Source organism: Ostrinia furnacalis, unplaced genomic scaffold (assembly GCF_004193835.3).
Source record: "Ostrinia furnacalis isolate ACB-3 unplaced genomic scaffold, ASM419383v2 OfSCF6657, whole genome shotgun sequence".
Classification (NCBI taxonomy): domain Eukaryota; kingdom Metazoa; phylum Arthropoda; class Insecta; order Lepidoptera; family Crambidae; genus Ostrinia; species Ostrinia furnacalis.
The window spans coordinates 566,508-583,205 of NW_021136896.1; the positions used below are offsets into that span (position 1 = coordinate 566,508).

Consider the following 16,698-nt stretch of genomic DNA (forward strand, 5'->3'; position numbering starts at 1 on the left):
TCCGAATTCCATTCCATCTTATAGTGGCCATACCGAAACGCACAACGGCGTCCGCGCATACAAATAATCAAATTAAACGTGTCAATTAGCAAAATGACAATGTCGGATCGCAAATGGGATTCCGAGAGAAAAATGCGTCGGATGCGCCGCAAAAAGACGAGCGCGCGCGCAGCCTACGAGAGGTCCATGACCGAGCGCGTGGCCAGCCTCCCTTGCTTTACGGACCTTAAAGATAAAGCAACAAGGTCGAAAGTAGCTGGGAGTGGAATGTATAAAATTCTTCACGTAATAAGATCCTGCCATCCCAGCACCCATGAGTATAGTAATCCTAGAGGCAACGTTGGGAGCAAATAAATATAGCTCATGCATCCCAGACGATTCAATTACTAGCGGATAGAAATGCCTTCGCCCGCTGTTGCTATGGACGAGCAACTAGATCGCTATTCAATCGCAAAGGAATGTACGATGTGGTCTATGAATTCCCGAACATATAATTTAGGTAAGGAATGTTCATTGTTTTAAAAGCTAGGTCCAGAATTATGATTAAAATGTTTGATAGATTAGCTACGAACTGGTTCTTTTCACATGATCTATCATTGACTAGCGCATTCATTTGTACCAGCACAGCCGTGATGAAATTATCCCAACACGTCCGATCAATCGTCATTACTTTCCTTCCCTAACGATGACGGATGGACCCGCGCCCGCGACACATTCCCATGGCCGAGAGCGTCAAGCGCGAATGAGACTCTTACGCTTGGGGTTCCTATAATTTGCTGCCGTTAAAATGGGTATTCTACATCATAATGTATAACAAATACTTGATGCGATAATGGGGCATTTACATAATTGATATTTTAACCTGAAGCAATAACAACGTATTTTCAGTGAAAATATGAAACATAAATTAAATGGACGGCATATGAATAATAGTAACTGAAAAATAAAATATAAACAAACAACATAAATCTAAATTGCCTTCTCCGTTTATAAAGCACAACGGAACCCAAATATCAACAATAAGCTGATCAAAGGGATCGGTGTCAAGACAATTTGTACAATGTGACATTCGGACGGACGGCGGGCGGCCCATCCGCCCGCCCTCAATAAGATAATCGCAGTTCACGCGCCATCGGTCATCGGTCACCGCCTTCCGTGTGAAAGTGGCGCCGACGACGAGCCCCGCCTGACACTCACACTTAGCCTGATTTAAGAAAGCACTGCACATCCTCAATTATTTGCCAAGATGATGTACCGTGTCTGAGTGTAAATAATTTTGCTCTTTATTTTTTTTTAAATCTATAATATGAGCAAATCTAGTTACTCTAAAATTGATAACAATGAAGATATTAAAAATAATAGAAATGTGAGATGAAGAAAATAAGTAAATAAACACTTGCTCCTATTTAAATGTCCTATCCTTACCGTTACAAATTTCATCTAATGTTTTGGCCCTAAAACAATTTTATGTAGTTAAAACAAAATGTTAATGTAAAAAAGAAAACGTGTAAAAATAGCAATAAGATCAAAACTTACCAATGAATGTATCAAGTAGGTATCAAAGAAACTTCACGATAATAAACTATTTCAAATCTAAAATTAACTTCACTGTTGTAAATTAAGGTTACTACTAAAATTAAGTAAGTTATCAAAGTACAGTAGTACAAGCCCGAGTTCTTTAGTATCTTAAGGTACGAATTTTGTTAGATATTTAAATCACACTATTTATTCTTAAGACTACTAATGAACTCGTGCATCTAACTGTAGATTGAAAACATTACTGTCCTAATAATTCAATTAATAAATTACTAGAAGTGTCTTTTGATGATTCAGACAAAAATGGTAAACTCATTACTTAGCTATATTCTTATGCAACAATATCATACGATTCCGGATTCGCAATGCAGCGCTGACACGCAGTCTCGAGTCGGACGAATCGATTGTGTCCACTCAGCTCGATCAAAACCGAGTGTAACCTCAATTGTGGAGCACATTCGAGTAAGTTCTAGTATCTCAAGTCGTTCAAACGGGGATTAATCAACGTCACGGGGATGGATGAACCACTCGACTCCGGGGAAAGCCCTCCTAAATCTGGGCTGATGGAACACCCTCTGACCTCTGATATTGACGCCATTTTATGAAAGGAGGGCTTAAGAGGGCTATTTGTTAGAAGATGAAAAGTTAAGGGTAGTTTTTTACTTCCCGCTGGATTCTTTTTGTAAATTAATGTTTTACTCGGGGGCGATACGAGTTTTGTAAGTCCCAAATGCAGTGCGGCATTAAATTAGCAGGACATGCATAAATATACTGTGGGAACTGGAACAACCCACAACCCTGGCTTGATCCTAACGGAACAAACGCTTAAAGCTGCATATTTCAATTTATGGACCTATATTTCCGCTTCTGGGCATCGTCACGTAAACATTACAGATGAGCACTGAGGAAGTCATTACAACCTGCGACCCCTCGCTTATCTAATCGAGAAATCTCGCTACAAAATTGTTTGACTTGCAAGTTTATGACCAATTCACTGCAGTTCATTAGCCTGGACGTCGTTATCACGTTGCTCGGCGAGCTTGTTGCTTAATTATGTCTATTGCTCATAATAAAATAATGTCATTTGAAATAACTTTATATCCCACATTTTCTAAAGTCCTGAAATATTGCCCGCTGTACTGTGACATAACTAAACTTGGGAATATGACTACCAAATAATTACTTAATTATAATTACTTACTATTAATGCAAAGATAAATCATTTCTATGCTTCAGGCACATAAGTCATAGTTCTCACGTTATAAAAAACCTTCATGCAATTCTGAATTTCATATCTGCCATGCCGCGCTCATGACCTCTTCTAACATACAAAAATATGGGTCAAAACGATATTGTTCTGTAAAACTGGATAGATTACAACTCTTTTATTTATTGACCTCTACATACTATTATGGGCATTGTGTTGGTCGTTTTATCACAAAGCCTCGCATTATCCGCGCAGCGTAATTCCGAAACTTGTGTGACCTGCTTCGCTCGGGCTGAACCCGCGAGGTTCGCGAGCAACTTTCGAAAGTACTCATCTGTAAGCAAAAAATATTTACGTCTAGATTCATATCTAGTTCGTTACCTAAATGTCAAAGTATCACATGCATGTTACTTTGAATGCAAAGTAGGTTAGAAGCTAACAGCCCTTTCAAAGAGAGTAAAAAGTTTGATGCAATTAGTTTTCCTACGATAACGGTCATAATGAGGTGAAAAATATTTTTCTTTTACTACTAACCTAGCGTTTGACCGTCGATCTTATGAAGATGAAGTAAAATTGTAGAGCACACAATTGTAATTATTTCGTAGCACTGAAAAATCAATTGCATCAGCGGCTTCGACTGTCTATAATTTTCTAGAAAATTGTATTTTCTTACTCTTAGTGTACATTATAATAATACCTAGAGTTATCTAAGTAGCAAGTTTCATGGGCGAAAAACCCAAAACACCATAAGAATATTGGTCGCTGTTGGAGTTCGACATTAAGGCTGAGTTGCACCACCTAACTTTAACGGTAACTATGACGATAACCGGTGCATTTTGTATGGAGTTTGACAGATTTTTGACGTTTATCAAAGTCAAAGTAAGATGGTGCAATCCAGCTTAAGTCAATATTGAAGTAGGAAAAACGAACCTACTCTGAAACTCTACCACAAGTAAAAATGACATTAGTACCATTTTTTTCCAAAGTTCCTGTTATAATGACAAAGAACTGTTGACCAGCAACAGCCTGCCTGCGTCACCGCTTGGTCCGGCTCCTCGGCGAGCAAACAATGTCCAAAGCAACAGGCGATTTGGAATACTTCTCGTGAACTCTACAAACATACCGCTAATGAAATTAATTGACTGTGTTGCATCATACGCGTTTTTGTCTACTTGACGAACACTTTATTCAATTAATCAAATTATCAAATTATGAGAATAATTGATTACATAAACTGTAATTAGTTATATTGTACCTATTTTTATTTATTTCTTTTGAAACTGATAATAATTGGCACCATTTATCTAGGTTCTAGACTCTACAAAATCATAAAATATGTTCTACGAAACGCTATCTTTAAATTATAATTTCTATTTGTGAACAATAATAGGTCATTCAGCCCATGAAGCTTCAACATCTATTAAAATTGACAAATTTTCCGATGGCAAAGGAAACCTTGTGGTATCTTATCAGGCAAATTAAAACGTTACAATACATTACAGTTACGCAATAATAACTTCTTATTTAAAAGCTTGCAAAAAATACTGTAAAAGCTTTTCGCTCTCGTACGTTGACCCAATAAGGTGTTGGTGGCGCCACTTCTGCGCGCGCGCTGCGATGCGGTTGATTAGATCTTTACATCGCACCTTTTTCTGGCGCCTCGGCGGTGCCACGCCAGTTTATTCACCCTGGACATACCCAAATAAAGTCATTAAATTCAGTTTATAGGTATTTTATTTTATTTTACTTGTAAGTTTTATCCTGTGTACTTATGAGGAAAAAAACGAAATTAAAACATATGTCCCATAATATGTTACCTAGGATGTTTTCCTTCAAAATTAACAGTCCGTTTAACCTTTCGTAAATATCCACTAAAGTAAAAAATATGACCAATGTTACTTAAAAATAATAACACAGAACTGATTAGACGAAATGTACAATAACATATTAATATAGGTAATAATTAATTGGAACCACTAGTAATTGCACTACCAAATAATTATGTATCGACTTAGCACAATAATAACATTTACAAATACCTACCAAACGGTTAAAGAAATAAAATCGTATTAGGTATCACATTTTTATAGATGTGCGAAATATAACATGAGGACTTGATAAAGTCGGGTAAATATAGCCTTTGCAGAAACAACAGTCGGGTGTTGACGCACTGGACGATTAAATAGACCGACGAACTAAAACAACATAGATATTCTTGTGTGGATCGTACAGTGGAAATGTACAGGAAAATAGGGTTGTACCTGTACTGGCTGTACTACTTGCGTAAACAGCAAACAGATTTTCTTAAACATTTTTACGCTTATTCTGAATCTGAAATTCTAAAATAAGTATCTTCCTTTTGTTTGGATCATTGGCTCGTACTTATAAAGTACGATCTAAATGCAGCTGTATTAATTGCCCTAATGGTTTTATGTAGATGACATTACTTAGTTAATTACATTACCTACCTTAATATGTGACGCTGAAGTGTAAATTAATTAGACTCTAGCAATTAGTCGTGTTAACACAATCTACTTTCGGCATCGAGCGATCCAATCAGGCTGAAATTAATGAACTACATGCTCGTATAATATCATAACAGGTTGATATCGATTGGCGAGAACGAGCCGCAGCCGACAAGCGATGACGAGCGAAAAATCGGCTGAATAGCGGGAAACGTTTCCACGCCATCCATCAGCGTAATCGACGACAAATTGATTGAGCGCCGGCGCGGAAGATTGAGCGAAAACGCTGTTCCACAAACAAATATTAGACTTTTGTCGTCTGATAGCGTCTGTTTCAGATTACACAATACAGGGTTGTGAATTCAGAATGTTGGCGTGTTTTTTTTTTTCAATTGCAAGTTTTTTTTTAATAAGCGGCAAATATCTGACAGATCAAAAAGATTATCAACTCAGACGCTTATGGCTGCTAATGCAGTCTGAAATCATATTATTATGCCCTGGCCCTAACTAATCTCGTATTTATTTTTCAAGTTGAGTAGTATGATTTTCATATTTATGAATCGGTTGCTCTACTACATTCACTAGTTGTCATTGAATTACCCAACTCTAAACTTTGTTTCAGTAAGTTTATTTATGTTTGAACTCATAAAATAAGCTCCTTGAGATGATCCTCCAGGTTCCGCCTTCATAACCGTTTAATAACAATCGCTGGGCCAATAACAAACCTTGCGTAAGCGTGGCCGATCGCCTTAGCGCCGGCTTCATCTCGCTAAACGACGAAACGGTGGATTAACGCGAACCACAGACCACACTACCTAGGTCTGTGACGCGAACACTCCAAAACACGATCAAGTACACGCACGTGTGAAAACTGGAGCATTTCAGGAGTGTTTCGGGCTTCAAATATGATCTAATTTAAAAATTGATCTTAGCATAAAATCATAAGCTTTTAACAAGAGCTTTTTTTCACGTCCTATTATAATTATGACTCTAGCTGTGCTTCGGGACATTAATCCAGGCCATGGCTGAGATGAAGAAAGGTTAGAAACTTTCACCATCAGATTTACAAAGTAATGTGTCATATTAGATGAATTAAAAATGTTACAGCCCTCGTTCGTATCATTACGACTCTGTCTCTACTTGGCGCTGAAAATGCGATTTTGTTAATAAAATCATACCTACCTACTGAGATACTCCGAAAATGCTGACGATGTATAAAATGTTGTGTACTTAATGATTTTATTGCAAGTTGCGTTGCGCATGAGCAAGAATTTTATTCTAATAACAACACAATGCTACTTAATTTTGGATCTTCTTCTCATGCATTAAGAATTATTATTCTTACTATCTCATTACATTCTACGTACACGAGCGGATGTACTACTGTTATTTTAAGGTTACTGGGTTAATTATTTTGTAAATATTTTTCCACAGAAAGTCTTTGTTAGATGCACCTTAAGAATATACTTAAAGTAATGTTTTTAAAATGTATGCTAATAAAATTACCTGTAGACTCTATATTACAGCTTTAATAATTAGTTTTCCTAAGGAGAATAGGGAAAGTTTCTACAATCTACGAGTATCATTTAAAATCTCTACTCAGGATCAAAAACCACGTGTAAATTAAGTTTAGTAGTACCTATAAAATTATGCAAAAGTGGCTTAGAGCGCGACAGCTAGTAAGATAATTATAATTAATAGAAGTTAAAAATGCTCGATCTTGGAATTCAACTTTACACGCATTGATTAGTAAATCAGACACGATTGTTTTTAAAAATATGCTACATCGCAATTAAAAATAAACATACCTTACCTATGAATCCGGAATACACATATTATTTTAGTTTCGATACAGTTTTTTGCGTCCGCGGCGGAGGTTGACTCACCCGCGCATCGGACAACGTGACCGCGCGTTTTTGTGCGCTTTTTTACGCGCGTCCAAACTAGTTTGCAGTTAGGGATGAACAGGGATGCCACCACAGTATAGATGTGTAGTTAAATATTTTAAATTATATATGATAAAGATAACATCTTCTCCAAATAGATTCATAATAATCACGTTTACGTTTGAACCATTACATATTTTAAAACAGTCAATCCGTTTTTCCATGATTATAATAAGACGTGCCCAGGCCCACTGCCCAAGCCCCTGGCCCCTGAATCATTAATATCATAATATAGATACATTTAATTAAATTAATTTAATTAATAGTAACTAGTTGACTAATAGTGTGTTTATTTAAAATTTAGCGACGTTATTGTAAATCAAAATATTGAGTTGTATTGGTTGACTAAAATAATTATTTAACCAATGCTTACTTATTGATTACTAAATAGTATCTTGTTTGACAGCCCTGAGCCATAAAGTAACGCGTTAGGCGTTAGATATCATCAAATTCAAATTAAAGCCTGAATAACCACGCATTCCTCACCCATTGTGTGGACTTATTCTGTTATTTCGAGATATAATAGACATATTATGCAAATGTTGCCAAAGGTATCCTTCCGTTTGGCCAAATTACTTTTCGCCAAATTTCACTTCGCAAACAACTTATCGCCAAAGTTTCATTTCCCAAATATACTTTTAGCAACTGTACTTTTCGCAACTAATTCATTTAGTCAAATTATCATTTGGCCAAATTTTACTTGTAGCTGAATTTTGCCGCCCCTCTAAATCTGCCGCCCTAGGCACTGGCCTACTTGGCCTATTGGTAAATCCGCCACTGGTTCTATTTTGATGATCATCAGTGAGTGAGTGTCGTAAATGCGAAACTTTGCTTTCGCTTAACTTCGGAACTAAATGACCTACAGACTTGAAATTTTGGATTTAAAGTATGTGATTATAGCTTACTAGATGACGAAAATTTCTGCGTTCTGGTCTTATCCAGAGGTTCTCAAATAGGGGCCTGAAAATGCGGCGAAATGGTTCCAGTAAAGGATGGTACGGCAGTGTTTGCTTCGCGCTCGACTTGGCGGGGGCACTGCCGTGCCCCCAGATTCTGTGTATAAATTACGCCACAAGTGAAGAACTTTAATTGTTTTACACTTTAACCCACTTGTTACTAGCGTTTGATATACGGATCAACATAAAAATTAAATTATTATAAACAATGAGGGTGGTTTCTGATAACATTGTTTATGTTAAACGATTCCTGTGGGGTCCCTTTGTCATCAGAAGTGTTCTGTTCTACATTGGGTGTCACATTTCAATAGTAAGCGTTTGGTTGTTTTCGTAAANGTTTTTGTGCGCTTTTTTACGCGCGTCCAAACTAGTTTGCAGTTAGGGATGAACAGGGATGCCACCACAGTATAGATGTGTAGTTAAATATTTTAAATTATATATGATAAAGATAACATCTTCTCCAAATAGATTCATAATAATCACGTTTACGTTTGAACCATTACATATTTTAAAACAGTCAATCCGTTTTTCCATGATTATAATAAGACGTGCCCAGGCCCACTGCCCAAGCCCCTGGCCCCTGAATCATTAATATCATAATATAGATACATTTAATTAAATTAATTTAATTAATAGTAACTAGTTGACTAATAGTGTGTTTATTTAAAATTTAGCGACGTTATTGTAAATCAAAATATTGAGTTGTATTGGTTGACTAAAATAATTATTTAACCAATGCTTACTTATTGATTACTAAATAGTATCTTGTTTGACAGCCCTGAGCCATAAAGTAACGCGTTAGGCGTTAGATATCATCAAATTCAAATTAAAGCCTGAATAACCACGCATTCCTCACCCATTGTGTGGACTTATTCTGTTATTTCGAGATATAATAGACATATTATGCAAATGTTGCCAAAGGTATCCTTCCGTTTGGCCAAATTACTTTTCGCCAAATTTCACTTCGCAAACAACTTATCGCCAAAGTTTCATTTCCCAAATATACTTTTAGCAACTGTACTTTTCGCAACTAATTCATTTAGTCAAATTATCATTTGGCCAAATTTTACTTGGCAAATGTTTATATAGCAAATGTTTTATTTTGCCAAATATTATATCCCAAATAATTTGTTTGGTCAATTAGACACTTCACATACTTACCCACCGTTACCCACAAATCAAACCATAAGGCAGATGATCATGGTTTTCACAAGAATTTTATGTAAAACAAAGAGATTGCAGAAAATAGTATGGTTGCAGAAAGTAGGTATTGCATAAAATAGTAGGTTAGGTTAGGTTAGAACAGTGACCCTTAATGAATCATCTCTATTGTTAATGAATCATTTGGAAATTTCGATAAAAATAATGAAATATGAAAATTTATTTAGAAAAAAAATTATATTAACTAGCCACTAAACAAAATAATAACCACAAGCTAATTTGAATTCCATTCTATGCACCAATCAAATTGTTTTGTAAATAGTTTATCGTGAAATATTTTTGCCAAATGAAACATTTGGCAAAACATACTTTGCCAAAAAATAATTTGCTAAACAATAATATGCCAAAAACGACATTTGCGAATTAAAAGTTTGCAATAAGTTGTTTTGCCAAATGAGAATTTGCCAAATGAAAATTTGCGAAACGTTGTTTGCGATGTGAATTATCACATCGCAAACAACGTTTCGCAAATTTGGGAAACGTTTTTTGGCCAAACATTAGTAATCCGTTGCCAAAACATCGCGTGTCAATACAATACACATAAATGACATTCGATGTGAGCTTAAAACTGTTACACAATCGAAAGCTGTTTAGCAAAACGACGGAACTCCATATAACAATTTAATGAGACAGCTAGACAAATTCATCATCGTCTCAAACTCAATCAACATAATGAAAAGTCAACCAAATTAGTCAATTGTAGACAGAATAGAAAAACAAAGTGATTTAGAGAAAAATTATGAACTCAACGAGCACTAAAATGATCATCATGTCACCACAACAGATATGAATTACTTGTTATATGCAATTTTTCTTCCATTTCATTTGTAAGATGCGTGGATGAAATCACGAGGCTGCCTCGCCGGCGCCTGCGCTGCATTATTCATGATCTGATCATCTCGCACAAATCAGCATTCAACTACACCTGTGTTTTGGTTTTCCCACATTATTTTTATCCCTTGAAGCGAGTTTCCTATAATCATACGACGGATGTCTTTGAGTCTGAGAGATGGAATAGAATATTAATTAGACCGGGTTTTTACTCGGACCGAATCATACGTCATTAAACACTGATGATCGTGTAGTTATGAAATGTTTTCGGATTTTAAAAATTATATTTTGTGCCACCTCAAACTTTTTTTATGAGTTAGGTTAGGTTTCATAAGGCTTTAAAATAAGGGTCTTTGCAGTCAGCCCTGCGCCCTGCCCGCGCCACCTGTCGACCGGCCGCGACTTATCGTCGTTTTTTATGCGCGCGCGCATTCCAAAGTGCTATTATTTATGACATTGGAATGCATTACTATATATCGAGGACTATGGTCAATTGGTCATCCGTTTTGCAGGAACTTTTACACATGAATGGTCAACTGATCTAGATAAACGCACTTTATGAAAGCTATATTTATCTCTAGAATAGCAAATAGAATAAAAATCACTACCATATTTGTTTTAAAATATTCAACATAGGTACTGACCATAAATATTCAACCGATATCAAAGGTCAAAGATTAAAGCCTGTAATAATTCTAGTGGATATTCTTGCATTTGTACATCGGCTGAGAAATAATTCGCGTTGCATATCTGATTTTGAAAGATGCTTCCACAGGCCACTTTATGGGCGGAGATAAGTTTTCGCTGCAATAAGCTGCGCGCCCGCAGGTGCAGCGAGATCTTGTCAATGACCCACATCTCGTAAGGTACGGTGCAGTAGGCGAGGGAGTAACTCACGTGTAACAAAAACGTAATAGGATTTTAATATAGCTATAACTTACGTTCTGCAATATAATTTTCTTATGCATTTTTATTTAGTAGATGCAACAGCTGGCTGCTCATCATATTTTATATCGTGACACTAGTAGTACCTAGCCCGTAACGTTAACTTACGCAGAAACTGACACACGTTAACGTACACAGAAAGTGTACGAGTAGTTGTGTGCAAACGCAATGTGTAAATTGCAGTGCGGCGGTCTTGTCAATGACCTGCAATATCTAGGCAGGTAGAGATCAAAAATATACTGAACTGCTTCAAATAAACAAAACGTACCTAATGAGTTGTGTGAATAAATGTAACGCAAATGTTTTATACTAAGAGCTCCTATAAACTATAAACTATGTCCGTCACAATACTTATTTCATTTCAGGATGACAAGGTGCAGAATTTTTTATTGTTTTGTGGCATTCGATTTCTATGTTATTTACTAAGATTTACCTATACGTTCGATTATGGCTTTCGCTATTCATTTCTAAATAACAACTACCTTCCAGCAAAACCAAGCTATTGATTAAATAATTAAAGATCCATTCAATCACTTGCAGTTTCTAAAAAAACAAGCTAAGTGCTGCACCGACTTCAATTTATCTTTATAGTGTGTCGTGGCAGAATCGCTCGATCCGCTCATTGTTGCCCGGCCTGTAATTAGAGGCGTTCCATCTGAGACAACAATGGCCACTTGCCGCGATTGCCCGCGACCGGAGGAAGTCACATAATGTTTCGATTACAAGTCTATTTTAAGCTGAGATGATTAAGTATTTCTTTATCGTTGATGCTCTACATTTCCGTAAGGAAAATATTACTCCTGGGTAAACCGTCATACATAATGTAGAGACCAAACGTGGTATTTACGTTAATATTACAAGTTTTAAGTGACCTCAAGCCACCTGCGGTTTGAGTTAATTGATTTAGTATTGCTAACTTGTTCACATAGCCAAATATCGGCATCATCGTTTTAATCTGGGTTTTAACAGCAGCTAAAACCGGATTTTAATTGTTTGATATTTCCGTGAACGAATTGTGTCGTTAATCTTTGATTTGCGACCACAACTATGCTGTTATCCGTTTTCGGAAAAGGTGACATTGCCGCATCTTTTGGGATAAGTAAGATCTTACAGATCAAGGAAAAACAATTTTATTACTTTCACATAGGAATCATAAAGTACTCTAGTTTGTTCGAGCCTACATGCCGCCCGATGGCTACGAGCTACGGCGCGGGCGCACGCTGTAACGTTGCGTCAGTGTTACATAACAAAGAATTTCATACGCCAGTGACTGCAGTACACTTAACTGCTGTAATTTATATTATAAGGATCAACCGTGCTGCAATAAGATTTATTTCTTATACATACTCGTACAATATACTGGTCCAAAAGGAACGCTATGTATTTTGTGACTGATTGGCTTCGAGTTGTCCATAAAATGGCGATGTAGAGTCCTTCTTGTGGGTTAATTTATGAACGTTAAGATTTACAGGTTTTTGTCGCACTTTTTTTTTTAATAATTCACAACATCTGATGCAAGTCCATGACGAAGTCTACAAGTTGTATTTAACATCTCATTCTCTCTGTTAATTTTAGTGCATTTTTAAATTATTTAGGACTAGGACCTAAAGATTTTTAGAGCATTATGTTTTGAGGCAGAAACTTATCGAATGCTTTCCATTCAAACTGGCTCACAAGATGGTAGTCCCAAACAGGACAAAGATCGACATGCCATAAACATCTCATAAGTCATGCAGGCGGTGTAAGGCCTCGGCCACTTCCCTGGCGGAACCTTCGGCCACAATCGCAGGATAAACGGATAAACTTCATTACGATTAGACATGTCAGCGGCTTGTTTACTGAATTAAATTAGCCAAACCAAAAGAGTAGTTGAACAATAATAAATATTGTCATGCTAACGTAGCTCTGGGCAACTAATGCCCGTTTTCACCATCAATCTCTAATTTTGAAGTGAACTTCACTTAAAAATTAGGGATTGATGGTGAAAACGGGCATAAGACCTTAGACGACCAATGAGCGATCAAAACCCCAGTCGAATTGCAATGAATGTAATTTAGTGCACAATGGTCATTAAATATTTATTGATCGTTAAGTATATCGGTGGATCTAAGTGATCATAGTTTTGAGGAAAATCATAGACATCTCTACATAGCCTTCACAGATACATAAAAGAGCTGACAATAAATATTTATAACAATGACGATCTTAAAGTAATTGCAATTGGTGTCAATGTTATAATTAAAGCAATCTGAAGGTTTGTCGGTTAATTATTAAAAATCGTTTCTATCTATAAAGAGATCCAAATTAAAATATAGAGTTTTGAAGAACAATATCCCTAGATTTATAAAATACAGTTACAAGTATTAGGTACGTAGTAAGAACCGACTCTAATGTTACATACATGTCATGTCGTCATAATCTAGTAGCTCTGTAATATCTCAACTTTATTAGCAAAAGTAAAATACAGCAATTAATGCTAAAAATGTTTGCTAAATTATGTCAAGTACACGCTCGAAACAATTTAATACAAATCCCATTAACAAGTAATTGCGGGCGGACAATCTGTGACGTCGCGGGGAACAATGGCACGGCGCGTAATTGCACTCGTTCTGTTATCGCGGCGCGGGCGCAGGTGAGCACTGAGCATGCCCACAGTCACGTGAGCAGCCAATACTAGGTTTAAGACGTGTCACTATATATTTTTATTTATTTTGAAATGCATTCTAGATTCTTAAGCCTAGCCTTTAGCTATTGGTTTCAAAAACCCCTTTGATATCTTACCACTTTGTTAATTTACTCCACGTTTTTAAATTAATACCAATTATTTTTTTAAATTAAACAGCAAACCCGATACAGAATAATAACAAATCAATAAACATGGCTAGTGAAACCGTTTCAATATAAAAATGACACAAAATCTCTACAAGATGCAAAGAAATGTATTGCTCTACACGGGCCGAAGAAGAAACATCTGAATAGTAATGAGATGAGTCACGCGAGACAATAGAGCCGCGGAAGCAGGAAGCCCGGCGAGTGCTCGCACATAGACACATCTCGGTACACTCGCGGTCGAAAGAAACAGACAGTGACACAAGTGAACCACTTTCATCTGTCTGACTGAGGTTAACATCTCGCGTCCTGAAATGAAAGCATTTTAAAAAAAATTTCATTCTTCATTAGTGAATTTTGTATCATTTCAGGTATTTTATTTATTTGTAGTTATTTAAAGGCAACGGAAAATATTATCGTTTACTTTTAAATCTTTTTTTAAAATAACGTAGTATGTAGGTAGGTATTAAAATATCCAGTTGAATGACCTCATTGGCAAGTGTTTATTTGTTCAAATGCATCAAGAACGTTTATAGTGCATTACTTAATACAGTTTCTGAACTTGACTGTACAGGACCTTGAGAAGAATCACAAATTGGACAAAAATGCTAGAATTTCCTCATTTGCGACCAACATGGCGGTAAAATTTATGAATCTTTTTAAAGATTTATTGGACAACCAAGACATCTTCCCCAATGCCCTCAGTAATATTCAAGTAGGTACTTTACATATTGAATGGATTTTAAATAACTCTGTCTCGATATTGACAGTACATGCCATAATGTCCTTCTGTTGGTAAATACTGCACCTTATATCCTTAAATTCACGCCAATTTGGGTATTCAAGAAAATTATAAACCCACCAGTTTGTCCTCAACAATTTGTAATTTTCAATTTTTTCTGCGTTTCTTTAAAAATGCTAAAGCAAATTCATAAAATCAGAGTAATCCGAGTCGTACATGTTTGTCCCATTGTATACTAATGAAACACATAATTAGTATGTGGAATGGAGAAAGTGATACATCGAGGCTGCACAGAGAAAAGTAGATCTAAATAAAGGTTACTCAACTGCTGTGGTTACTCATCACTTGTACATATCATACAATACTTAGTTATTTTTTGTTTTTGTACAAGATTGACATTGATTTCCAAACATATTCATGTCAGCTGCTAAAAAATCCTCGTCAAATCCTTCGAAGTCGATTTCAGTCAACGCTAAAGTTACACGGACGTGAATAAACATGGCATTGCATAAGACAATTTGCATGTATCATATACAATACATAAGAGCACATACGACTTGACATTGAGATGTTAAGGCTATTCGGGAGTCGATAATAATTGGCGAGGAAAACCAGGCTTCCTGGACCGGTGACCTAGTGAGTGACCACTAATTGACTGCATCGGAGACCTGACCCTGAACGTGAGTCTCTTGACAAAAAATTTACAACAAGGTCCGAGGCCAAATTCATAAGAAGACTAACTTGTGAGGAAACTGACGTCAAAGTGTTATCTTCTCAATGCACGTAAACTCTTTAGTTTTCAAAAGTTGTAAAAAACTTAAAATTAAACAAATGAATCATTAGTATAGCAGACATAAACCGTGAAGGAAAATAGGAAAGGCCTTACGACAATGGCCGCTGGGAGGATGGCAAGCGGAATAGTAATCAATGTGATTAATAAATGAATTAGTAGGCGCAGGGCTCAGCGACCGCTGACGTCATGTGCAGTGTGGCGGCCATGCTTGCATGCTCACTCTTTTGAATCTGCTGTGCAATTTTATACACCGAATTAAATATACCGAAGTAATAATATAAAACGAATTAACTAACTAGGCAAATCCAGTCGCCATCAGAACAAAATTGAAAACAGGAAAACTTTGAACAAGATAATAGTGAATAAAATTCTAAAATACTCAACTAGTAACCAGTAGGTGCATTGTAAATGTAGTATATTATTCTACAAACTATAAGGGCTAGTTAGCCCAAAAATGTATGGGAATGAATAACCTATTCATCCATTTTCAACAAACCTCCTAGTCCGTTTGTGAACTTAAGCCTTACCTAATCATGTCGTGACTACCTCCAATGCGGTACGGCGTGGCGCCAGCGCTAGTGCAGAACGCGCCGCATCGGCAGCGTAAGCAAATGCTCCTACACGTCTCTGAGACGTGTATTACACCGTATCGTGGAGAGAAGTTAAATTGACTAGTTAATAGTTGCTGGACACCCCAATTTGAGCAACGCGCCGTATGCAGAGCATGGCGCCTGCTGAATGCTCAAGCGCCGATACGTCATTTCCATACATTTTACTTTCCAATGTTTTAGTCACGAGCGCGGAAAAGCAAGGTTTTTGAATTTTGATTGGACGTAATATCAACACTTGTGCAAACTTCAGTAGCAGTTCATATTATGAAAGTCATCTCTTTGTTTTAGAAGCAAAGGTTTTACTTATACACTTAAAAGTATAATTTAATAACTTACAAGAAGGCATTATTGGTAGAAGATATAGCAAAAATAAATTAGAAATACTGAAATAGAGAAAGAAAGTAAAAAGTTGGTAGGGACTCCCATTATTTCCTGTAATTATGTATGTATAACAATTTATATTGACGATTTGATAGGAAAACCGGCAGACGCGCGATGAAGACTTTTCGTGATAAGCCGCAATCCACGCGATTAAAACTGTGGGCAGAAGTTACTGAACTACTATTATTTTCTAACTCAAACAGACACAATAAGATGAATAAAAGAATAATTGCCC

At 36.4% G+C, this 16,698-nt stretch overlaps 1 protein-coding gene across 1 annotated transcript in view; it reads right to left on the reverse strand.

Annotated features, from left to right (window-relative positions):
* Positions 1 to 16,698, reverse strand: part of LOC114362631 (titin homolog) — a 42,666-nt gene that overhangs the window by 19,380 nt on the left and 6,588 nt on the right. The gene's annotated exons all lie outside the window — the stretch shown is intronic.